Source organism: Oncorhynchus tshawytscha, linkage group LG06 (genome assembly GCF_018296145.1).
Source record: "Oncorhynchus tshawytscha isolate Ot180627B linkage group LG06, Otsh_v2.0, whole genome shotgun sequence".
Taxonomy (NCBI): Eukaryota; Metazoa; Chordata; class Actinopteri; order Salmoniformes; family Salmonidae; genus Oncorhynchus; species Oncorhynchus tshawytscha.
Window position 1 is genome coordinate 51,202,678 of NC_056434.1, and position 26,451 is coordinate 51,229,128.

General features: G+C 43.4%; 1 protein-coding gene across 1 annotated transcript in view; it reads right to left on the reverse strand.

Moving 5' to 3' along the window:
• LOC112253496 (PDZ domain-containing RING finger protein 4-like) overlaps nt 1-26,451 on the reverse strand; it is a 201,252-nt gene that overhangs the window by 59,902 nt on the left and 114,899 nt on the right. The gene's annotated exons all lie outside the window — the stretch shown is intronic.

Below are 26,451 nucleotides of genomic sequence, written 5' to 3' on the forward strand. Positions count from 1 at the left end.
CCAAAGCCATTGACTCATTGGTGTAAAGCCATGTCTAAGAGGATTTATGTCTATTAGTTTATTATGTGCGTCATGCCAATCTCATTTCAATATTTCACATAAGCAATAAGGGCAAAGAAATGGGAAAAGTGCCTGGGAATGGATGATGTCAGTGGTTATGAGTTAAAGGGCTGCCTGCAGTATGTGAGGTCTTTCCTCTGAGTATATTGGAATGATTTTTATTTTATTTTCACCTTTATTTAACCAGGTAGGCCAGTTGAGAACAAGTTATCATTTACAACTGCGACCTGGCCGGGATAAAGCAAAGCAGTGTGACTGAAACAACAACACAGAGTTACACATGGGATCAACAAACGTACGAACATACAAACGTCAATAACACAATAGAAAAATCTGAATACAGTGTGTGCAAGTGAAGTAAGGAGGTAAGGCAATAAATAGGCCATAGTGGCGAAGTCATTACAATTTAGCAATTAACACTGGAGTGATACATGTGCAGATGAGGATGTGCAAGTAGAAATACTGGTGCGCAAAAGAGCAGAAAAACAAAAACAAATATGGGGATGAGGTAGGTAGTTGGTTGGATGGGCTATTTACAGATGGACTGTGTATAGCTGCAGCGATCGGTAAACTGCTCTGACAGCTGATGCTTAAAGAGATATAAGTCTCCAACTTCAGTGATTTAAAAAAAAATTGTTCCAGTCATTGGCAGCAGAGGAAGGAAGGAATGGCGGCCAAAAGAGGTGTTGGCTTTGACCATCTGTGCTATGGGTGGTTGTTGCTAAGGTGACCAGTATTTCCTTTATTTAACTAGGCAAGTCAGTAAACAACAAATTCTTATTTTCAATGACAGCCTAGGAACAGTGGGTTAACTGCTTTATTCAGGGGCAGAACAACAAATTTTTACCTTGTCAGCTCAGGGATTTGATCTTTCAACTTCCTGGTTACTAGTCTAACACTCTAACCACTAGGCTACCCTGCCACACCAGTGAGCTGAGATAAGGCGGAGCTTTACCTAGCAAAGACTTATAGATGACCTGGAGTCAGTGGGTTTGGCGACGAATATGTAGTGAGGGCCAGCCAACGAGACCATACAGGTTGTAGTGGTGGGTAGTATATGGGGCTTTGGTGACAAAATGGATGACACTGTGATAGACTGCATCCAATTTTCTGAGTGGAGTGTTGGAGGCTATTTTGTAAATGACATCGCCGAAGTCAAGGATTGGTAGGATAGTCAGTTTTACGAAGGTATGTTTGGGAGCATGAGGGAAGGAGGCTTTGTTGCGAAATAGGAAGCCGATTCTAGATTTAATTTTGGATTGGAGATGCTTAATATGAGTCAGGAAGAGGGTTTACAGTCTAACCAGACACCTAGGTATTCATAGTTGTCCACATATTCTAAGTCAGAACCGTCCAGAGTAGTGATGCTAGTCGGGCGGGCAGGTGCAGGCAACAATCGTTTGAAGAGCATGCATTTCGTTTTACTAGCATTTAAGAGCAGTTGGAGGCCACGGAAGGAGTATTGTATGGCATTGAAGCTCGTCTGGAGGTTTGTTAGCACAGTGTCCAAAGAAGGGCCAAAGAGTTGCTGGGAATTGAGGGGGATCTTTTGGGAGTTGTTGAGATTTGTGGGTTAAAGCAGGTTCCGTTCAGTGGCCATAAACATGACATGAGAGGGATACCCCCACGGCCACTCCCTGAGTCACTTGAACATGCTTGGTGTCATGTTCCTAGAAACACAGTACATACCCAACTAACATTCTTGTGGTGCTGAGGGTGCAGGGTAACGTTGCCCATAGAGGCTGATCTTGGCTCAGTTACACGCATTTCCCCACTACACTGGTTTGGGTTAAGACTGATCCTATATCTGTCCCTAGGGGAAACTTTACCCTGCAGCGGTGCTGAGACCATTGCAACATGACTAATAAGCCGATCACCCCAACCACAGACGTCTTATTGATTCCCACTCAACAAACCCAATAAGCAATACGTACAAGAACAATAGGATGAACTGATGACATCTGTCAAGAGTAGACTTTGAGAAACAAGTGTTTGAGCGAAGCCCTCGGTTCTCCACATTGACGCTCCGTTCTGCATCACTGACCCTATGCATCATCATGAGAGTCAGACAGTAGGCCTACCAAACAGAGTGAGAAAACGTTTACACTGCAGCTGGCATCTATGGAGAAAACCACCGGTTCATTTAGCCCAGTAATTGGACTGGAAAGGTAAGCATTGCCAAACTACCTCAGAGAATGTATTTTGGTATAAGGCGGAAAACAGAGATGATAATTTAGATAGCCTCTGCCAAAACGGTACATGCAGCACAATTCTCCTGCAGTTGTAATCAAATTATGGCATTCAGTTTTAGCGTTTTTGCCTGCGGGGCAGACCGTTCATGGAATGCGTTGGAATGAAACGATCAACTGGACAAGTTTGAAAAGATAACTGTCCCATCTGCATTTACAAGTCAGTTGAACATGCAACAACACACCACAGGCTCGCTACCAACGGTTTATGTCACGTAGAGGACACTTCTCTCCAAAGTGACTACAGCATCGTGGGTAACTGAACCCACGACCTTGGCCAGGCTCCTACTGCACCAACTGAGCTGCACAGAACCACCGTGTGTCAGCGATACGTCTGTCTCTGATGTCTGCATTCCCTCATCTCAAAGGACAGGTGTATCTGAGGGTGCTTTCACCTTCGTTCCATGATCAGGTCTTCTTATCAGAGAATGCCCTACAAACACACACACACACAACGTATTTCCAGCCACAACCGGAGGCAAGAAATAAAGTGGTCCGTTCCTCTGGTATCTGGAGTGACCTTTGCGTGATGTGACGTTGCATTAATCACCTGAGAGATAAACTGGGTCAACACATAGCGCTCCGACGGCTGTAGAAGACTGTAGCACTCGCTCTCCTCCTTCCCTCCCTCCCATCTCTCTCCTATACTCCCCCCCCAATAAATGTGCTTTTCTTTGTGGCCAGTCAGCAGTTGCTATATACTGCTACAGACCTCATATATTGTGCTAAAAAAACTAGAACTTTGAATAATTAGGCTATCCCATATAGTAGCTCATTTTGTTCTGAACCAAGTCTCTCTCTCTCTCTCTCTCTCTCTCTCTCTCTCTCTCTCAGTTTGAGGAGCCTAGCTAACTGAAGAATGAAACAAAGGAGTTGTACCAGATAAATGAGGATGCCGATGGCATATGACAGTCCTGGAGAAAACTGATCACATTTTCAACCAACCAGCTCTCCCTTTGGTCTCTGGTCCAGTCTGTCCTGCCTGGGCTCTCGGTTGCATTCCAAATAGCACACTATTCCCTATATAGTGCAACACTTTTGACCAGAGCCCTATCGAGTCAGAAGAAGCACAAACCCCCACACACACACAACCCCCACACACACACACACACACACACACGCACACACACACACACACACACACACACACACACACACACACACACACACACACACACACACACACACACACACACACACACACACACACACACACACACACGTCATCACCAGAGAGGAGAATGGAGGGATTTTCTCTTTAGTAGATTTTCACCAGGATGGTCCAGATGGAACAATTAATCTCCAATCAACAAACTGAATATTAACTAACTCAGACTGTCCCACTGGGCACAGACGTCAGTTCAACATCAATTTTGGATTTACATTTGGTTGAGTTGTCAACTAACGTGAATTCAACATGAAATCAACAAAACATTTCACCATGACATTGGATTTAGGTTCAAACTTGGGTGATTTAAAAAAAAAAATCACAGTCATCACCACATTCAATTTTTGTTGTTGAAATGACGTGGCAACAACGTTGATTCAACCAGTTTTTGCGCACTGGAGTGTGTCAGTGTGTCAGTTGTATCTCCTGTTTATACTCACTGCCCTGGTTAGTGTGGATCTATCCATCTATTCAATTTGTAACTATAGCTAGAAATTCATACAGCCTTTCATGATTTCATCACACAGATTTCATCACAGTTCAACTGTCATAAACTCGATATTTACATTTGAGTCATTTAGCAGATGCTCTTATCCAGAGCGACTTACAGTTAGTGCATTCATCTTGAGATAGCTTGGTGGGTCAACCTCTCTACTCTCCAGCGTGCATACAAAGCATACAGTGCCTTGCGAAAGTATTCGGCCCCCTTGAACTTTGCGACCTTCAAAATTTCAGTCTCTCGATGTGCAAAACTGATAGAGACATACCCCAAGCGACCTACAGCTGTAATCACAGCAAAAGGTGGCGCTACAAAGTATTAACTTAAGGGGGCTGAATAATTTTGCACGCCCAATTTTTCAGTTTTTGATTTGTTAAAAAAGTTTGAAATATCCAATAATTGTCGTTCCACTTCATGATTGTGTCCCACTTGTTGTTGATTCTTCACAAAAAAATACTGTTTTATATCTTTATGTTTGAAGCCTGAAATGTGGCAAAAGGTCGCAAAGTTCAAGGGGGCCGAATACTTTCGCAAGGCACTGTACAAATCCATATTCATTCACAAACACACACTGGTAAACAAAAGCTGTTCAGCAACAATTTTTTTTAGCAGAACTGCAGTGTTGATAGTTTCAAACCGTAGCTCCAAGAAGCACCACATGTCCACAACAGCGCAATTCATTCATAAAGAGTCCATATGAATTATCGTTATAAACTGTAGCAACTTTGCTGGTTCTATAGCAATGACTGTATGCTTCCAAGGCCATGGCAATTTGAAATATCAATGGCCTTGGAGAGAAAAAGGGACACCGTGGGATGCAGGGATGGAGGGATGAAGGGATTGAATGTATGGAGCGTTGCCACATCTGTTTTGTTGTTTGCAGATGGATACACAACAGTGTTTTCCTTCGAAGCCCGCGAGAGGACGAGCATCGCGTCCCACAACTAAATGCAATGCACTGGCTTACTGGAGTGAAATGGCAAGAGGAAACCTGTTTTTTCTCCTGCTCTCTCTATTGACAAAGAGTGCTGGGAAGAAAAAAAAAACGAAAATACTTCCTGTCCAACCATAAAAGCAAACAATTACTTTGTTGAAATTTTATAGGTGGGATTTAGGGAAGCAAGATTTAGACCAAATCACTGCCATTTGTTGAAGACTTACATGTTTAAACAGATGTACGCCCCATGGTTCTATGAAAAGTAGTTGAAGAGGCAAAGTATCTCATCTCCCCTCATAGAGCCACCTAGAATCACACCTCAGTTGAAGGTACAAGGGAGGGAGGACACAGGCTTTGACTAGAGGCTTCGCCTCCTTCGCCTCCTTGGTCGGCTCTGCTTCACTCTCCGGAGCTTTCTTATACCTCACAGATATAGGAGAGACACTTCAAAAACATACATTCTTTTGGTTCATTTTTGGACTATCCGTTTTGCCATGTATGAATGACTTACTCAATGTGTTGGTATGGGGTAATAGCGCTAAGGCCAAATTCAATGTTTCATCAAATATCAAATATTTATTTGATACCTACTGTACAGGGGTCCTAAAATGGAACATCAAATTGCTTAAATGATCCTTGGAATGACCATCTTAAAACAATTCCTTATGTTAGCTTAGCACCCCCCCCCCCAAAGGCTAAGTCTCTAGGGGACAGAGCAGACTGTACTGACGGCAGGTGGGGAAGCAGACAGGGCTTTATCCACTAAGATGTCAACTTCAGCCCTGTCTGATGCCTTGTGTGTGTGTGTGTGTGTGTGTGTGTGTGTGTGTGTGTGTGTGTGTGTGTGCCAGAGTGTTTCAGTCAGTGGGTAACGGCAGCAGGCGTAAAGCTCCTCCCAGCTAGCATGGATTACTGACAGGGACTGGAGTGATTGATGTACTTCTGCTCTGTGAAATGCAATAGCAGCTCGGGGCCATAGACTCTAATATACTATTAGCTTTTTATGGTTTACAATAAACCACATACATAGTTGAACTGCCTCAGCGCCACACACTGTGTGTTAATGAAGTGTTTTTATTTGTAATTTAAGACAGTTTAGATGAGGTTCTCTTGTATATCGGATCACAAGCAGGTCCATTTCTTAAAGAACGTGTAATGAATTGAAAAGACTGCTTTCTTCTGCAGTAGATAGACAGAGCACGTGTTATTTGTAATTATAGGGACTTTTAAATGCCCTTTCATGTCTTTTGAATCACTGACATGCAGGTAAAGGATTAACATTACGTGTATTGAATTGAAAAGACTCATTGCTTCAGGGCAGTAGATGCATATCTCTGCTGTGAAATGTCTCCTTTATCGTACCGGTTCAGTTTGAGTGGCAGCCTTGTGTGGCTTTATTAAGCATATGCAGGTACCCAGACAGACGGAAAGAGAGAGAAAGAGAGTGAGAGACGCAGAGAGAGAGAGAGTAACATGTAGGTCATTCAGCCTCTGGAGCATAGCGCTTACAGCCGTTGATTACACGGCTGTTCCATCAACCCCCTGCGGGGACAGGTGAGACGGCCCCAGAGCGATAGGACAAGGCCAGCTGTGTGGAGACAGCAGATAAAGCTGGAGCTGTACGGGATGGAGGACGGAGGAGTTTACCCACCCGCCAGAGAAGATGAAGAGGGAAGATAAGGAGCCTTGGTCTGTACAGCTGTGCTCCATAGATATGGCTACTGCAACCACAGGACAGTGGCTTGAAGTCACGCATTGCTAATAGAAAAAATGGTGTGTGTGTGTGTGTGTGTGTGTGTGTGAACAGCATTACGTCAGCCACAGTTTTCCCCAACTGGGCTAGACAACAATAGGATTCACAACACAATGACGAGGGAGGGTACTCAGCCTCAGTGCTGCCAGCTACTGTGTGATGCTCCAAGTTCATTAATGAATAGCAAACGCACTGTCAACTGCCGTCTTTGAGCTATAATATGCAGGTGAAAAATGGAGCAATTGAGAAGTGGCATAAAATTCCCCCTCCTGTTTCCTCAGAGGTAATTCCCTATTGTGGCCTGTGATTGTCAAGTGAATGTGACGTGAAGTGTCAGAGTAAAACACCGACCACCGGTTCACTACAGTTAAGACGTTATGACTGTATAATTGAGAGGGAGGGAGGGGGTGGGGGGTAGGGAGGGAGGGAGGGAGAGAGAGAGGGAGGGAGGGAGAAAGAGAGAGAGCGAGCGAGAGAGAGAGCGAGAGAGACTATGAGCGATTCCCCAAGCTACAACTCTAACCACTATCCTTGCTGCTCCAGTGACATGGAACTGCAGTAAAAAAAGACCAGCAGCTCACTGGGGAAATCTGACAATCCACCCCAACATCTCAACATGAACCAACTAACATCCCTCCTTTAACCCTACGTCTACGGTAAGTCCCAAACGGCACCCTATTCCCTAAATAGTGCACCCTATTCCCCATATAGTGGGCCCTGGTCAAAAGTAGTGCACTATATGTGGAAATAGGGTTCTATTTGGGAGTCAGCCAGCATAAAACACACTGCGTAAGGGACTCCCGGGCTGTGTTTCACATTAAAATAACTACTCGCTTGGTCTTTATGTCCGTGAAACATTTGATCAATTCCACCTATTTTCTCTCTCTAAACTCAGCCTCGTAACCGATAGAGTGATGTACACTTGGCGTACTACGTCACTTATGTGCACCATTTCATTGCTCTCTCTTTCTCTCGCTCTGCTGCGTGTGCGACTTGCTAGCTTTCACTCAAATGGCGAGGGGCTGAACCTCGTTGTCTCGTTGTCCCGCCGTGGGGGAAAGTGTAGAGAAAACGGCGCTGCGCAGCTTCCGGTGAACAGTCACTTTGAAACTAGTGATGTCGTGGCTAATTGAGGTAAAATCGTAATTCTGCTCATAGATTATGCATGTATGAACTACACATTGACGCATTCAACCCAAAGTGAGAGGTTTAAAAAAGACTTACTAGTCGCCAAAGTTCCGGAGCATGTGTTTTAACAAGTGTTGTGTGTTATCTAATTTGAAGACATTGCAGTAATTTCTATGCAAAGATAACTATTACAAAGCGTGGCAATCTTTTCCAGCCCTGGACTATGTTCAATTTCAAAGACCTTACATTTAACAATAGGCAAAGACAGTCCCTTGAATTTGAATGGATTGTGCAATGATCTTTATGAAGAAACCATCCATAACAACCAGCCATTATCTCTCCTCTGCTCTAGGCTGGGGGTGATGGAGGGAGGCCCACTGCTAGTCTCTGGCAGGCTGCTTTAGGGTCATTTCTGCTGGGTTAATGTAATACAGAGAGCCTGAAGAGCACCAGCCTCCGGGTCTGGATAGATAAGCATGCTACCAAGAAGAATCACGTCATCAAACACACACAGTAGCCACACAGTATGCAGGCACACACAGCTGAGTTAACAGTATGTCATGCATAGGAAAGATCGTTAAGCACTGAGAACACATTTTTTCAGTTATAGTCCACACAAGTGTAACTGGATATTGTATTGTTGCTTGGGCTTAACACTTCTGAAGTGCATCTGAAGCACAAAGTGTGCATCCCAAATGGCACCCTATTTCCTAACATAGTGCCCTACCCTATGGGCCCTGGTCAAAAGTAGTGCACTATATAGGGAATAGGCTGCCAATTGGGATGCAGACATGATATCTCCCATGTTCAGCAGCTTATTGCCACTTTAGCATGAAATTAGATCAATAAACTATTTAATCTTCATCACTAACAGATTACCCGCAAATAGAGGAGCATAATTACACTCTCCTATTTCAGCTGAGTTATGAATTTCTACTGCTGTGGATTCCAAACAGTGTGTCTGTGGAGAGTGTGTGTGTGTGTGTGTGTGTGTGTGTGTGTGCGTGTGTGTGTGTGTGTGTTAGTCAGCTTTTTCAAGGTTAATGACACACGTACAGTATGTAGATAGTGTACAATTATTTAGAGATGCATAGTTAACTTCACTGCTTTAAATGCCATGTCTTACCATCTTCAAATTTGTTTTAATCTAAAAGATAGTGAGGATGTCAAATTACAGAGAATTACACCACTTGCCTAAATGACTAAATAATGGCTATACAGCCTCCTTGGTGATGAGTGATAATGGCTGTAGCTATATGTTGTACAAATCAGCAAAACGGCCAGGCAGCTTGGTGTAGAAAGATGTAAGGAAGTAATGGTGCCACCCATTTGCTGACTGTGTAAAACTAGGAGGAGAGGGTACTGTCATGGAACACCTCTTCCCTTCATGCTGCATCTTCAAAGAGAGGAGGGAGGAGAAAAGAGAGGAGGGAGGAGAGAAGAGAGGAGGGAGGAGAGAAGAGAGGAGGGAGGAGAAAAGAGAGGAGGGAGGAGAGAAAAGAGGAGGGAGGAGAAAAGAGAGGAGGGAGGAGAGAAGAGAGAGCAGAGGAGAGAGGAGGGAGGAGAGAAGAGAGGAGGAGAGAAGAGAGGAGAGAGAGAGAGAGGAGGGGGAGAAAGAGAGGGAGGGGGAGAAAGAGAGGGAGGGAGGAGAGAAGAGAGGAGGGGGAGAGAAGAGAGGAGGGAGGAGAGGGAGGGAGAGAGAGAGGAGAAATTAGAAAAGAAAGGAGGGAGGAGAGAAGAGAGGAGGGGGGAGAAAGAGAAGAGGGAGGAGAAAAGACAGGAGGGAGGAGAGAAGAGAGGAGAAATTAGAAAAGAAAGGAGTGGCCTGTGCAGTAAATTGTTGTTGTCCTATGTTGCTGTAGCAAAAGATGGCACCTAAATGTTTGTGTTCAATTCTGTGCTACTGCCCAGAAACTGTCTTCTCTCTCCAACACTGAATGGAGATTTAGGCTACAGTCCCAGAGCTGTGTTTGTACAGTATAAGGCACAGTTAACAATTGGCACCAACATGTTTCCGTTCAAATCTGTATTGTTGCCCAATAAACTCTCTCCCCTTTCCAACACACTGAGTGAAGACAATGTTTGGATAGCATACAGACAGGTAGCAGACAGACAGCACCTGCTGTGGCATAGGATGCCAATCCCATGCATGTCTTATTCAGAAACCAACCAGGTAGGATTTTAAAGCTTCCTTCCTCAACGGTATTGATATGCACTTCCTTCCTTCTTGGCACTTAAAGCAGTGCATCACAACACACTGGAGGCAATTAGCATGGGATGAGCAGTATTTACATAATGCCAGACGCCACAACGCAATGCAGCTCACAACAATGTCTCGTCCGACTCCTCGCCAGCCCCACCACACACACACACACACATCCCGTCCCCTCGTCTCTGTTGTTGTCACATAGTTGCCACTGCAGCCCACCACTCATCAAGGAACAGGGGGGTAATGAGGAAGGGGGTCATGAAGGTGGCACGTGAGTTTTAAAATTCAACATAATAAACAGGGGGAGTTTGACGGGTCACTCAGGACCCCTGCAGTTGCCCATTGATCTGCCTGTTAGATGGGTAATTGGGAGCTGTGTGAAGCAGAGAGCTAAGGGACTCTGTCTTCATGGTAGAACCAAAGGGGAGAGAGAGAGAGAAATACAACAAAGTATCAAAGAAAGAAAGAAAGAAAGAAAGAAAGAAAGAAAGAAAGAAAGAAAGAAAGAAAGAAAGAAAGAAAGAAAGAAAGAAAGAAAGAAAGAAAGAAAGAAAGAAAGGAGACATCAACTTTGTTTCCAATCCTCCTCGTCCACCTGCTGAAAAGATCAAGTATTCTCACGATACCGATCTCTCTTCACGGCAATTGTGGTCATCCTGTGCTTCAGGCTTCTGTTCTAACCCCTTTCTACACATAGTGCAATTAGTGTCCCCTTACAATGTCCCTGTCAACAGCCACGATAGACATGACAAGGGGAAAGAGCAGTAAAAGACCCGATTGCCCTGAGGACTGACAGCCAACAGCCCTGGTCAGTCCTGCCCACACCATAGAGAACAATAGGCCATGACTACTGATGGTAGCCCAGCGGCTAGAGGGTTCTGATACCCCGTTCACAGGCAGTGCAGGCATGATCAAATCAAATCAAATGTTATTGGTCACATACACGTGGTCAGCAGATGTTGTTGCGGGTGTAGCGAAGTGCTTGTGCTTCTAGTTCCGGCAGTGCAGTAATATCTAACATGTAATCTAACAATTCCACAACAACTACCTAATACACACAAATCTAAATAAAGGGATGGAATAAGAATATATACATATAAATATATGGATGAGCAATGACAGATCGCTATAGGCAGGATGCAATAGATGGGATAAAATACAGTGTATACTGTCCATATGAGATGAGTAGTGCAAGGTATGTAAACATTATTAAAGTGTCATTATTAAAGTGACTAGTGATCCATTTATTAAAGTCGGAGGTAGCATAGTGGTTAGAGCGTTGGGCCAGTAACCGAGAGGTCCACTTGAATCCCCGAGCTGAGAAGGTACAAATCTGTCATTCTGCCCCTGAACAAGGCAGTTAACCCACTGTTCCCCGATAGGCCGTCATTGTAAATAAGAATTTGTTCTTAACTAACTTGCCAAATAAAATAAAGTAAAGTTTTTTAAAACGTAAAGTAAATAAATTAAGTAAGAACTTTTTATGATTTTTATGGTTTGTAGGCAGCAGTCTCTCTCTGTGTTAGTGATGGCTGTTTAAGAGTCTGACGGCTTTGAGATAGAAGCTGTTTTTCAGTCTCTTGGTCTCAGCTTTGATGCAGCTGTACTGACCTCGCCTTCTGGATGGTAGCGGGGTGAACAGGCAGTGGCTCGGGTGGTTCTTCTCCTTGATGACCCTGTGTGTATGTCTGTGTACCAGCGCTCTAAACTCATCTCCTGATCTTAATTCAGGGCCAGGCAATGACTGAAGGAGGGAGGGAGAGGAGGTGGAATGTGTGACAGCAAAACCATCTTGGTCTGATTTAGTGTCAAGAGTGCCAGAGCAAAGACTCTCACTTGTTCATTGAGTAAATAAGAGGATATAGGGACTGAACTACTGTGCTGGTCCAAAACGCATATTCCTCCACTTTTCAATAGATGGAATGGGGAGTTGAAAGAGTCCCAGAATGTCAATAGTGAGTCGGGGATGGCCGATACCTGTATTTGGTAATCTGATTATCATTTTAAAATGTAGTTAATGAAGCCCTTTAAACTTGATGTGAAGAAAACAGCATGTTGCAGAGCCACTTTACTTCCAAAAGATGAAATCAAAGGAGTGAACAAGATCAATGATCAAGCGTCCAATTCCCAATGAATAGTCGAGCTGTTCACAATTAGGACGGCATTTACAATGAGACAATGATGGAGTCCCCTGTGATAATCTTTAACATGCACAGACTGGGGAACACATTGCAATGAACACGATTAAAAAGAGGGGACATTATCTCTTTATCTCTGAAGAATGATCACAAATGTAATCAATCTTCTTCACAGGCAGATTCCCTTTGCTTCTGTTCGTTCTCTGCATAGTGAAGAGAGTTAGGGTGGAGATGGAGTCAGGCGAAATCTGTGTCTTTCTCTAAAGTCACTGCAGTCTAACCCCCTTTTCCTTTCCTTAGCTGTTCTCATCCCTCTCTCCTCTCCTCTCCACTTACATCTTCTCTTTTCTCCTCCTACCCTCATCTCACTGCTGTCCTCTTCAGGTTACCCAGTCAATGAAACAAAGGGAGTGCAGAGAAGATTGGATCTGATTCACAGGCTCGGAGATGCATCTCCTGCCGGGTTTAAATGTTGCTGATTGCACGGTGCAAACAAAGGAAACAGAACTAATACTCATTGAAGCTGCGGTAGACATTCATCCTGTGACTACACTGCTGTTCCTGTGTATTGGAGGGAGAAAGGAAATGCCAGACTAGGATCGGTTATTTTTCAGACAAGTTTTTTTTCAACATGATTTTGCGGAGAAAAGAGACGTCCTCTCTAGTAGTGACAACCGTTGTCATTTTCCTCTATATTGTAATACTTAAAGTGGCACTCCAGTCTCCTTTTCACCTCACTTGGAGGTGAGGGAATGCAATACCCCCTTCAAACTGATCCTCAACACGGGGGCCCCATCGGGCTTTGTGGTCAGCCCCATCCTGTACTCCCTGTTCACCCATGACTGCGTGGCCACACACAACTCCAACTCTATTTCCCTCTATACCATTTGTATTTCATTAACCTTTGACTATTGGATGTCCTTATAGGCACTTTAGTATTGCCAGTGTAACAGTATAGCTTCCGTCCCTCTCCTCGCTCCTCCCAGGGCTCGAACCAGCAACACAACGACAACAGCCACCATCGAAGCAGCGTTACCCATGCAGAGCAAGGGGAACAACTACTAGAAGGCTCAGAGCGAGTGGCGTTAACTAGCTAACTAGCTAGCCATTTCACATCGGTTACAGCAGCCTAATCTTGGGAGTTGATAGGCTTGAAGTCATAAACAGCGCAATGCCTGACGCACAACGAAGAGCTGCTGGCAAAACGCACGAAAGTGCTGTTTGAATGAATGTTTACGCGCCTGCTTCTGCCTACCACCCCTCAGTCAGATACTTAGATACTTGTATGCTTGTATGCTCAGTCAGATTATATGCAACGCAGGGCATTCGCGTAACAGGCAGTCTCCTTGTGGAGTGCAACGAGAGAGAGGCAGGTCGTTATTGCGTTGGACTAGTTAACTGTAAGGTTGCAGGATTGGCTCCCCCGAGCTGACAAGGTGAAAATCTGTCGTTCTGCCCCTGAACCAGGCAGTTAACCCACCGTTCCTAGACCGTCATTGAAAATAAGAATCTGTTCTTAACTGACTTGCTTAGTTAAATAAAGGTGTATAAAAAATGTAAAAAAATTGTCGGCCAAAAATACCAATTTCCGATTGTTATGAAAACTTGAAATCGGACCTAATTAATCGGCAATTCCGATGAATCGGTCAACCTCTGCAATGTGTTATGGAAACCCCTTATTAGGGAGAGAGTATGTGTATGGTTGAGAAAAAGAAAGAGAGGAAGGAAGAGAGAGATTATGTTCCTTGTATCCTATTTCTTGCTCCTCTCCCTCTGTTACTCTGTTCCTCTCGGTCAGGGAAAGTGAAGGAAGTGATGTGGAGAGTCGGGGCTCGGCAGCAAAAGGCAGGGAGGAAGAGGAGTTACAGATGATTGGAGGGATAAAGATGGGGAGGGAGGAGTGGAGCGAAAGGAAAGTGGAGGGAGAGAGGAAGAGGAGAGTGAAGAGGAGGGAGAGTAGAGGGGGAGAGGAAGAGGAGGGTGAAGAGGAGGGAGAGTAGAGGGGGAGAGGAAGAGGAGGGTGAATGAGAGGAGAGGGGAAGAGGAAGAGGAGAGTGAAGAGGAGGGAGAGTAGAGGGAGAGAGGAAGAGGAGGGTGAATGAGAGGAGAGTAGAGGGGAAAAGGAGAGTGAATGAGGAGGGAGAGGAACATGTAGAGGGAGAGGAGGAGGAAGCAGAGGGAGAAGAGGAGGTGGAGAAAGAGGAGGATGAAGAGAGAGGGGAAGAGGGAGAGCACACCCGAGAGGGGAACCTACGTTTCCATGGCATGTGTCTGCCCTACGTCCCACCATTCACCCGTGTACCACACGGTCTGGACCTAAAGTGACAGTGGCAGGGGTTTTGGAGTTGTTTTGAAAAGTGATAGGAACTTCTATCTTCCAGAGGTTGTAATGGATTACAACAAGAAAATGGGCAGGGTTGGCCATCCGGACCTGCTGAGGAGCTATTATAATGTTGGACACACAGGCAGAAAATGGATGGAAGTATGTGTTTTGGGGGATCATCAACAATTTCATCATAAATGCGTACATTGTGTGAGGGGACCCTGCAAAGGCCCCTTCCCATTAACTGCAGGCCCTGGTCCCTGAAGGCATTCAAAATGCAGCTTGTGCATTCATTTTGTGATATATCTACAGTGGCAGGAAGAAGGGAGCCAAGAGTGTAGCACCAGGGCATGTGGACCGAGTTGTAACTCATTGGAAAGTAGGTGAAGTTTGAAGGGCACAAGAGAGGGTGTGTGGTGTGCATCCGGAGTGAGAGATGTGTAGAAACCTCCTTTGGTTGCTCTACATTTTCTCTGCCACTTTGCACTAAAGTGACAATGTGAAATATGAATTTGTCCTACAAATCTTTTATTGTACCTGAACAGTTGTGTTTTGCATCTTCTTTATCTGTCTCTATCTAATACTTGTTGCATTCAATGAATACTTTCTGAATATTGTCCTCGGGTCACATTTTGGATATTTGAGGTTGTGCTCTAAAACTAAGTTCACTTGTGATTGTAATTTGTTCTTTGTTTGAATGTCTGTGAAAATGAGCTATATCTTGAAAATTCTCAGTAATCTACAGCAGCATTCTAGAATTCAATTGGGGTCTAAAGGGTTAACCTCTTTCTACACATCCACCAAGTGAAATTAGTGCCACCTCACAATGCCAATGTCAACAACCACAATAGACATGGCAAAAGGAACGATCAGTAACTGATAGCCAACGGACAACCAACAGCCCTGGTCAATCCTGCCCACGCCATAGAGAACAATAGGCCATGATTACTGATGGTAGAGGCTAGAGGGTTCTGATACCCAATTCACAGGCAGTCCAGGCATGACCCTGTGTGTATGTGTGTGTGTTCCAGCGCTCAAAACTCATCTCCTGATCTTAATTTAGGGCCAGGTAATGACTGAAGGAGAGAGGGAGAGGAAGTGGAGTGTGTGACAGGGAAAATGGTCTTGGTCTGATTTTGTGTCAGAGTGCCAGCGCAATGAAGACTCTCACCTGTTCAATGTGTAAATAACAAGTTAGACACCACAGAGCAGTGGCGACCCGTCATTCAGGGTTCTGAATTGGTGTACAGGGAGAATACTGTAAGAACTGCCCATGTTCTGAATTCTGTCGCTTGTACATTTCAAAAGCACTGAACAAATAGTTATATTGACTACGTCCTTCCTTGCACGCTCATTAATGTCTTAATCGAAATGACGGATTGCCTCATATCCGCTGGTCGCTCCCTTATGCAGTAGTTTGCACATCTCAATTGTCAGTAGAAACCACATTTGTTGAAGCAAATCAGTCATATCAGCTCTGTTTTTTTAGAAGGCAGTAAATGAGGTTGGATGAACTGTTTCGCTGTCAGACACGGCTCCGCTGATAGCCAGGTGTAGTGGTGGTAAGGATTCACACCGTGGTGCTGAAAAGAAAGCTGCTGTTATGACAGCTTTATGTAGGCCCTAACATTTTGTGGGCACCATTTGTCACCGTTATAGTGCAATTAATGTATTCTTTATTGTTGTGTTGTGTAGTGGCTTTGCTGGCATGCATCTAAAACAAATGTTGGGAGGTTTGCCCCAACAAGATGTACATGCTAAAGTCACCACTGCTCCAGAGCAACGGCTGAGGTGGATATAGGGACTGAACTACTGTGATGGTCCAAAGTGCATCTTCCTCCACTTTTCAATCGATGCAATGGGGAGTTGAAAGAGTCCCAGAATGTCAATAGTGAGTCGGGGATGGCCAATACCTGTATTTGGTAATCTGATTATCATTTTAAAATGTAGTTAATGAAGCCCTTTAAACTTGATGTGAAGAAAACAGCATGTTGCAGAGCCACTTTACTTCCAAAAGATGAAATCAAAGGAGTGAACAAGATCAATGATCAAGCGTCCAATTCCCAATGAATAGTCGAGCTGTTCACAATTAGGACGGCATTTACAATGAGACAATGATGGAGTCCCCTGTGATAATCTTTAACATGCACAGACTGGGGAACACATTGCAATGAACACGATTAAAAAGAGGGGACATTATCTCTGAAGAATGATCACAAATGTAATCAATCTTCTTCACAGGCAGATTCCCTTTGCTTCTGTTCGTTCTCTGCATAGTGAAGAGAGTTAGGGTGGAGATGGAGTCAGGCAAAATCTGTGTCTTTCTCTAAAGTCACTCCAGTCTAACCCTCTTTTCCTTTCCTTAGCTGTTCTCATCCCTCTCTCCTCTCCTCTCCACTTACATCTTCTCTTTTCTCCTCCTACCCTCATCTCACTGCTGTCCTCTTCAGGTTATCCAGTCAATGAAACAAAGTAAGCGAAGAGAAGATTGGATCTGATTCACAGGCTCGGAGATGCAATGCACCTTATGTGACTTGTTAAGCACAGTTTTACTCCTGAACTTATTTAGGCTTAACATAACAAAGTGGTTGAATACTTATTGACTCAAGACATTTCAGCTTTACATTTTTTATTAATTTGTAAATATATTTAAAAAAAAAAACATAATTCCACTTAAACATTATGGGGCATTGTGTGTAGGCCAGTCACATGAAATCTCAATTTAATACATTTTAAATCCAGGCTGTAACACAACAAAATGTGGAAAATGTAAACTTTCTGAAGGCATCATATGTATCCGCAGTTAACGGAATTAGCCACAAATAAATGAATAGCAAACGGATGTCACCAGGTTCATTCTAAGTGTAATGAAATTACCAACTTCAGAATCGCTGCAGGAACATTACCAGTAACAAAAGGGTGATCAAATTAAGATCCTGCATATCTACAGCACTATAAAAAGCAGACAATCCTTGAGGTCACGACTAGGGCTGAATATTTACCCGGTATTTTACAAATGTTCCATCCTGAGAATACATCACTTTTCTCCCGGGTAACCCTGTATTTCCAGATAAAACCGGAAGTGTCATTCAAAAGCATATAAAGCATACAAATAGGTTTATATCTGGATTTGATTAGAACAAAATGTTACATAAAAATTTGTATGAGTCCTACATAAAGAATTAGGGTTCACCCCATTTAGTCGACTAGTCGATTTTGTTTTGGTCAACCAATTTGTTTTGTTGTCAAGCATTCTAAAATATATATACAGTACCAGTCAACATTTGAGACACCTACTCATTCAAAAGTTTTTCTTTTTGTTGTTGTTGCTATTTTCTACATTGTAGAATAATAGACATCAAATCTATGAAATAACACATATGGAATCATGTAGTAACCAAAAAAGTGTTAAATAAATCAAAATATCTTTTATATTTGAGATTCTTCAAAGTAGCCACCCTTTGCCTTGATGACATGTTTCACACTCTTGGCATTCTCTCAACCAGCTTCATGAGGTCATCACCTGGAATGCATTCAATTAACCTTGTTAAAAAAGTGGAATTTATGTACTTCTTAATGCGTTTGAGCCAATCAGTTGTGTTGTGACAAGGTCGGGTGGTATACAGAAGATAGCCCTATTTGGTAAAAGACCAAGTCCATATTATGGCAAGAACAGCTCAAATAAGCAAAGAGAAATGATAGTCCATCATTACTTTAAGACACGAAGGTCAGTCAATCCGGAAAATTTCAAGAACTTTGAAAGTTGCTTCAAGTCCAGTCGCAAAAACCATCAAGCGCTATGATGAAACTGGTTCTCATGAGAACCGCCACAAGAAAGGAAGACCCAGAGTTACCTATGCTGTAGAGGATACGTTCATTCGAGTTAACCGCACCTCAGATTGCAGTCCAAATAAATAGTTCACAGAGTTTAAGTAACAGACACATCTCAACATCAACTGTTCAGAGGACACTGTATGAATCAGGCCTTCATGGTCAAATTGCTGCAAATAAACCACTACTAAAGGACACCAATAATAAGAAGAGACTTGCTTGGGCCAAGAAACACGAGCAATGGACATTAGACAGGTGGAAATCTGTCCTTTGGTCTGATGAGTCCAAATGTGAGATTTTTGGTTCCAACTGCCGTGTCTTTGTGAGACGCAGAGTAGGTGAACGGATGATCTCCACATGTGTGGTTCCCACCGTGGGGCATGGAGAAGGTGGTGTGATGGTGTGGGGGTGCTTTGCTGGTGACACTGTAAGTGATTTATTTAGAATTCAATGCATACTCAACCAGCATGGCTACCACAGCATTCTGCAGTGATACGCCATCCAATGTGGTTTGCGCTTAGTGGGACTATTATTTGTTTTTCAACGGGACAATGACCCAACACACCTCCAGGCTGTGTAAGGGCTATTCGTCCAAGGAGAGTGGGATGAGTTGGACCGCAGTGTGAAGGAAAAGCAGCCAACAAGTGCTCAGCATATGTGGGAACTCCTTCAAGACTGTTGGGAAAGCATTCCAGGTATAGCTGGTTGAGAGAATGCCAAGAGTGTGCAAAGATGTCATCAAGGCAAAGGGTGGCTATTTGAAGAATCTCAAATATAAAATATATTTTGATTTGTTTAACATTTTTTGGGTTACTACATGAATCTAAATGTGTTATTTCATAGTTTTGATGTCTTCACTATTATTCTACAATGTAGAAATATCAAAAATGAAGAAAAACCCTTGAATGAGTATGTGTTCAATAAAAGAATAAGGTGACCCCTGAAAGCCAGATGGAGTAAATTAGACGTCCATTCGGTCCTCATATTAATGTAGCATATGCTATGCTGCAGTAAATGTAGGCCTACCTGTCACAAGAAAACAAGTTACCATGATGAGATGATAGGTCTACATGCATAGTGAACTGCACTCTATACTGAGATGGTCTGCCTGCCCCCAACATGAGCATTGACGTTTGATCATGCAGAGAGCAGTGAGAAGACTACAGAGAAGCAAGATCTAGACATTGCATATAACTTAACAGTTCCATTTCACGTCATGCTGTTGATGTAAATAATGTATTATAGTTTTCCAGTTTAGTTATTTATCCTGGGAAAAGGGAGTGGTTTTGGGCTGTAAATCTCGGCAAACAGATTCCCGCCATTCAACCCTAATCACTACCTTTACATATCTCTTCCCTCTAATGATATCACTTCATTAATATACTGAACAAAAATATAAACGCAACATATAAAGTGTTGGTCCAATTCTTCATGAGCTGAAATATATGTTTAATGTTTTTATTTTTTACCTTCATTTAACTAGGCAAGTGAGTTAAGAACACATTTTTATTTACAATGATGGCCTACCAAAAGGCAAAATATCCCAGAAATATTCCATACGCACAAAAAGCTTATTTCTCTCAAATTTTGTCCACACATTTGTTTACATTTGTTTTTTACATACCATTTGTTTATTTGAGCATTTCTCCTTTGCTAATCCATCCACCTGACAGGTGTGACATATCAAGAAGCTGATTAATCTGCATGATCATTACTAAGGTGCATCCTGTGGTGGGGACAATAAAAGGCCACTCTAAAATGTGCAGTTTTGTCACACAACGCAATGTCACAGATGTCTCAAGTTGAGGGAGCATGCAATTGACATGCTGACTGCAGGAATATCCACCAGAATTTAATGTTAATTTCTCTACCATAAGCCGCCTCCAACGTAATTTTAGAGAATTTGGCAGTACACCCAACCGGCCTCATAACCATAACTTCTTCACCTGCCGGATCGTCTGAGACCAGCAACCCGGACAGCTGATGACACTGAGGAGTATTTATGTCTGTAATAAAGCCCTTTAGTTGAAAAAAATCATTCTGATTAGCTGGGCCTGGCTCCCCATCCATGGCTGCGCCCCTACCCAGTCATGTGAAATCCATAGATTAGGGCCTAATGAATTTATTTCAATTGACTGATTTCCTTATATGAACTGTAACTCAGTAACACCATTGAAATGGTTGCATGTTTATATTTTTGGTCAGTATACAGTATATTCTGGAGTGAAGACTATTTTTGCCCCAGCTGGTATGGATGACATTACCATTGCATCATTCATTCGTAGGAGTGAGTCATACAGGGGTTTCTCTTCACGCTTATGTTGGCTCCATACGCACTTCAAGATCAAAGCCCCTCAACTTCAATCACAGTGGAGGAGCCACAGAAAAGATCATCTATACCTACAAGTGGTGGTTTTCAATAGCAGACAGTCCCTGACAAATTGGAGTGGAGCACCTATCTAAGTATCTCTACTCACCGGCCAGTTTATTCGGTACACTCATTTAGTACCAGGTCAGACCCCCCCTTTGCATCTAGAACAGCCTGAATTCTCTGGGGAATGGATTCTACAAGTTGAAAACGTTCCACAGGAACGTTGGTCCATGTGGAAGTGATGGTATAATGCAGTTGCTGCAGATTGTATGGAGGTACACCACCGCCACTAGCCTGTATCGTTGACAACAGGCAGGATGGGTCCATGGACTCATGCTGCTTACGCCAAATCCCGACTCTGCCATCAGCATGACGCAAGAGTAACCGGGATTCGTCGGACCACACAATGTTTTTCCACTCCTCAATTGTCCAGTTTAGTAATCTCGTGCCCACTGTAGCTGTTATTTGTCTGTATGTGGCCCGCCTGTTAGCTTGCACGATTCTTGACATTCTCCTTCGACCTCTCATCAATGAGCTATTTTTGACCACAGGACTGCCGCTGACTGGTAAACCGTAGACACTGTCTCGGTAAACCGTAGACGCTGTCGTCCAAGAAAAACCCAGGAGGGCGGCCATTTCTGAGATACTGGATCTGGCGCGCCTGGCACTGATGATCATACCATGCTCAAAGTCACTCAGGTCACTTGTTTTGCCCAGTAACTGAATGTGTCGATGCCTGTCTGCCTGCTTTATATAGCAAGCCATGGCCACGTGACTCACTGTCTGTAGGAGCGATCCATTTTCGTGAACGGGGTTGTGTACCTAATAAAGTGGACAGTGATTGTATCTATCTAATGAACCTGGTTAGTTAAAGGGGAGCTAAACTTCCTGATTTGATATTTCGGCTTGGTCATTAAGAAATTCAGCATTCGTCACTAAAGCCAAACAAGAGTTGTCTTGGGGGCGTGGTTTTAATGATGGTGTCTCTTGTGTGTGGGTTTTCACGTGGCAAGCATTTGTGTATTCACTATGTCAAAACAGTACACAGTTACAGTTACTCACCCGTACTCACCCTTCACCTAGGCTAGCTAGTGCTAGCTAGCTAGTTCAAATTTGGTTTGACATTGGATAGCCTATCTATGGGGCTAGTTAAGGTCTGTTAACATATTAGAAACCTTTTAGTTGTCTCATGAAATGCTTTCAATATTTGTATATTAATATTTACAATTTATAGTTGGTTTGAGGTTTTTGAGGTACATTGTACTGATGGTCCCTAACTAGCCCCATAGGGATATCGAATGTCAAACCAAATCGACCATGGGTGCTGCCAGCTGTGGGCAGGATTACAATAAACCCAACCCAAGGAAAACTGTTATGGTACCCTTCATTTCATGACATAAATATTTTTCCTATCATCTCACAAATCTCAGTTAGGGATGAGACTGACTTTATGACCATCATTATCCTATTTGCACGTTGTAGTCAACTTTGACACTAGAATAAATGTTTCTGACATTTGTGACCAACCGTCTCGATTCGGTCTTATGTAGCAAAATTTGAAATTGTGTTTTTTTACATTGGCTAAAAGTAGAGACTCAGAGCTAGAACAGGTAACATACACTACAGTTGAAGATCAATGGGAAAGTAATTCTGCTTTGAAAGTTGATAAACTTGCAACCTCACTTTTGGAAAATGGCCCTTCAATGTTTTGGTACCTACTGGAGAGCTCTTCTTTGTCTACACCCATTCAGCATCATTCACACCCTTTTAAGCTTTAGCCCCACCCATCTCTTTAAGGATTCACATGTGAGGCTATGTACTAAACAACTAAAGATTTCAAGACTAAAGGCTGGTTTATACTACACTTATGTTCGGAAATTGAGTCTGGAGTGCCAGAGTATGCTCTGGGTGTTTGTAAACTCAGAGCGTTGTCAGATTGGCCACTCGTAAATTCACTCTCGGAGCAGTAGGGTTGATCTGAGCGTTCTGACCCTAACAACAGCAGTCAAGCACCCAAGCTAACTGGCTAACTTGCTAGCTACTTCTAGACACAAATGAGAGAAAATCTCACTCTGACCATTTTACCCGCCCTAGCAGAGCTGGTTAGGCTGTTTTTATGTTATCCAGAGTGTTGGTAATTGCAACTGTGCTGCTGGCAACAATTTTAAGTACGCTTTTTGCCAATGTTTACTGACACCGGCCATATTCAACAGGTGTTGAGCATTTGTAAATTTGTCAGGTATTCTGTGCTCAGAAATTGGAGGGCAGTCTATCACAGTGCCATCCGTTTTGTTACCAAAGTGCCTTATACTACCCACCACTGCGACCTGTATGCTCTAGTCGGCTGACCATTGCTACATATTCGTCGCCAGACCCACTGGCTCCAGGTCATCTATAAGTCTATGCTAGGTAAAGCTCCGCCTTATCTCAGCTCACTGGTCACGATAACAACACCCACCCGTAGCACGCACTCCAGCAGGTATATCTCACTGGTCATCCCCAAAGCCAACACCCCTACTGGCTGCCCTTCCTTCAGGTTCTCTGCTGCCAGTGACTGGAACGAATTGCAAAAATCACAGAAGCTAGAGACTTACATTTCCCTCACTAACTTTTACCTTTATTTAACTAGGCAAGTCAGTTAAGAACAAATTCTTATTTACAATGATGGCCTAGGAACAGTGGGTTAACTGCCTGTTCAGGGGCAGAACGACAGATTTGTACCTTGTCAGCTCGGGGGTTTGAACTTGCAACCTTCCGGTTACTAGTCCAACGCTCTAACCACTAGGCTACCCTGCCGCCCCTCTTGGCATGTCCAGCCCACTCATTATCTCAGCCAATCATGGCTAGGGGGAAGGTTGCTGGCTTTTTCCATTACTAAACTATCTCAATATCAAATCATTTCTGGGTAACAACTAAGTACCATACTGTGATTTTGTTCAATTAAAATGGTAAAAAATAAACAAAATGTGCTTCCTAGCAAAGAGACACAATTTCACAGTTTTATTCGAACCTCATTCTGTGGAAATATATGTTTTTGACTGCACTGGGCATTTAAAGGTGACTCATAAGTCGGTGCATATGGAAAACCTGGACAATGACATGGTATGGTTGTGAAAAGATAGATAACATATCCATCTCCTCAAATGAGCATGAATCAAAGGACTTTAGAAACACCTTTCTGCTCCTTTGACTCAGGTAGAGACTAGTTATCAATAGCAGTGGCCATGAGCCTGTACAACTTGTCCTTAGGAAAGATGTGTGCATTTCAAAATGGCTATCACCTTCTTTTATACTGCAGCATAAATCCAGTCTGAGTGTATTGTTTGTGTGCATGACTGTGTGTTTTTGTGGGTGTGTGTGCATGTGCATGTTTGGGTGTATGGAATGAAACCAGACCCAACAGCTTGGGCTTTCTACCTCGAACGTGATCTAAAACAAAGAGCCATGGGACTGGGACACACCCAGGAGGTTGTGAATCTGCATCCACAGCTCCCTCAGTTGATTAGCTGTGTTTGGCAATACAGAAGGACCCTCATTCATTCATTAGCATATTCTCAAGGAGACGTCTTCCAGACCAATTAAAAAGAGTGTTTGTGAGGAGAGCGGAACCTATTTTTCACACCTCACTGAGAGGGGATGGAGCTTACTGACCCTCACACCCAACCATACAATCACCGAAGTCTCACCCTTATTCTATTTCTACCTAGTATCTACAGTTGAAGTCAGAAGTTTACATACACTTAGGTTGGAGTCACTAAAACTCATGTTTCAAACACTCCACAAATGTCAATGTATTTCAAGCCTACTTTCAAACTCAGTGCCTCTTTGATTAACATCATGGCAAAAATCAAAAGAAATCTGCCAAGACCTCAGTAAAAAAATTATGTCTGGTTCATCCTTGGAAGCAATTTCCAAATGCCTGAAGGTACCACGTTCATCTGTACAAACAATAGTATGCAAGTATAAACCCAATAAACCCAGTAGTATGCAAGTATAAACACCATAAACACATCATACCGCTCAGGAAGGAGACGCGTTCTGTCTCCTAGAGATGAACATACTTTGGTGCGAAAAGTGAAAATCAATCCCAGAACAACAGAAAAGGCCCCTGTGAAGATACTGGAAGAAAAGTATCTATATCCACAGTAAAACGAGTCCAATATTGACATAAGGCCGCTCAGCAAGGAAAAAGCCACAGCTCCAAAACCGCCATAAAAAAGCCAGACTACGGTTTGCAACTGCACATGGGGACAAAGATTGTACTTTTTGGAGAAATGTCCTCTGGTCTGATGAAACAAAAATAAAACTGTTTAGCCATGATGACCATCGCTATGTTTGGAGGAAAAGGGGTGAGGCTTGCAGGCCAAAGAACACCATCCCAACCATCCCCACCAACAAAACCGTGGATTTGAGCAGGAAAATAATTCTGCAGCAACAGGAAATGTGAATTATCACGTGGACTATAATTGATGGACATTTTTTGTAGGTGTTGATACATTTTTTTGTTAGGCTAAATCAAGTTTGACATTTTAAAGTGGAAATTTCAAACTTTAGAAGCCTTTTTAAACCCCGAATACACTGCGAGTTTGCATTTCCTGCCATGCAGGAAAATCCTCAGCAACAAAAGAGTGATCAAATGAAGATCCTACATCTTGCCACGACTTCTGCCGAAGTCGTTGCCTCTCCTTGTTCGGGCAGTGTTCGGCGGTCGACATCGCCGGTCTTCTAGCCATTATCGATCCATTTTTCATTTTCCATTGGTTTTGTCTTGTCTTCCCACACACCTGTTTTCAATCCCGTCCATTACCCGTTGTGTATTTAACCCTCTGTTTCCCCTCATGTCTTTGTCAGAGATTGTTTATTGTCAGTGTAGTGTTTATTTGTATAGGTGCGTGACGGGTCTTCGTACCCATATTTGTTTGTATTCATTTTTCTTATTAGTGTTATGGAGCATGTTACTTGGACATTTATTAAAAGACTCCATTTTCCACTCCGTTTGACTCTCCTGCGCCTGACTTCCCTGCCACCTATACACACGTCTCTGACACATCTGTATATGTCTGATGCAGAGAGACACGAGAGAGAGCATGAGAGAACTTGTTTTGGGAATAAAAGTGCTGAAATCATTTTGGCTCACTATAAAAAAAAAAATCTAGAACTTGCCGCTCGTACAGCCGACTGGCGCTAGCTAACTCTATCTACAGTTTTTACAAATCGATACTTAGAGTCAAATATTGATATAATATTGTCCCAAAATCATTTTTTCCCCTATCACTACATATAACAAAGACTAGCCAGCTTCCTGTTTCCCCTGACACTACCTTTAACATATCAGTTTCAACAATCGCTGGTGACATTTTGAGAAATAGGCCCGAGTCAACAGAACAGAGCCTCCTGCTGCCAATCTGATCTCTAGTCGATAGTGGTACCAAAGTCATATGGGTTGTGTCCCAAATGGCATCCTACTCCCTACATGGTGCACTCCTTTTGGGCCCCTGGGTAAAGGCAGTGCACTATACAGGGAATAGGGTGCCATTCGGGATGCAGAAAGTGGCCTTCCTGTGGAGGCTCCATCCTTCTCTATCCCCCATCCTCACCGCACACGCTCACCTTTGCGCTGGCTCTGTTAGTGATGTGTGTGTGGGGTGGGGAGGAGGGTGTGTGTGTGTGTGTGTGTGTGTGTGTGTGTGTGTGTGTGTGTGTGTGTGTGTGTGTGTGTGTGTGAGAGAGAGAGAGGAGAGAATGAATGAGTGATGCTGAGGGAGGAAACCCATGGGATCAGGGG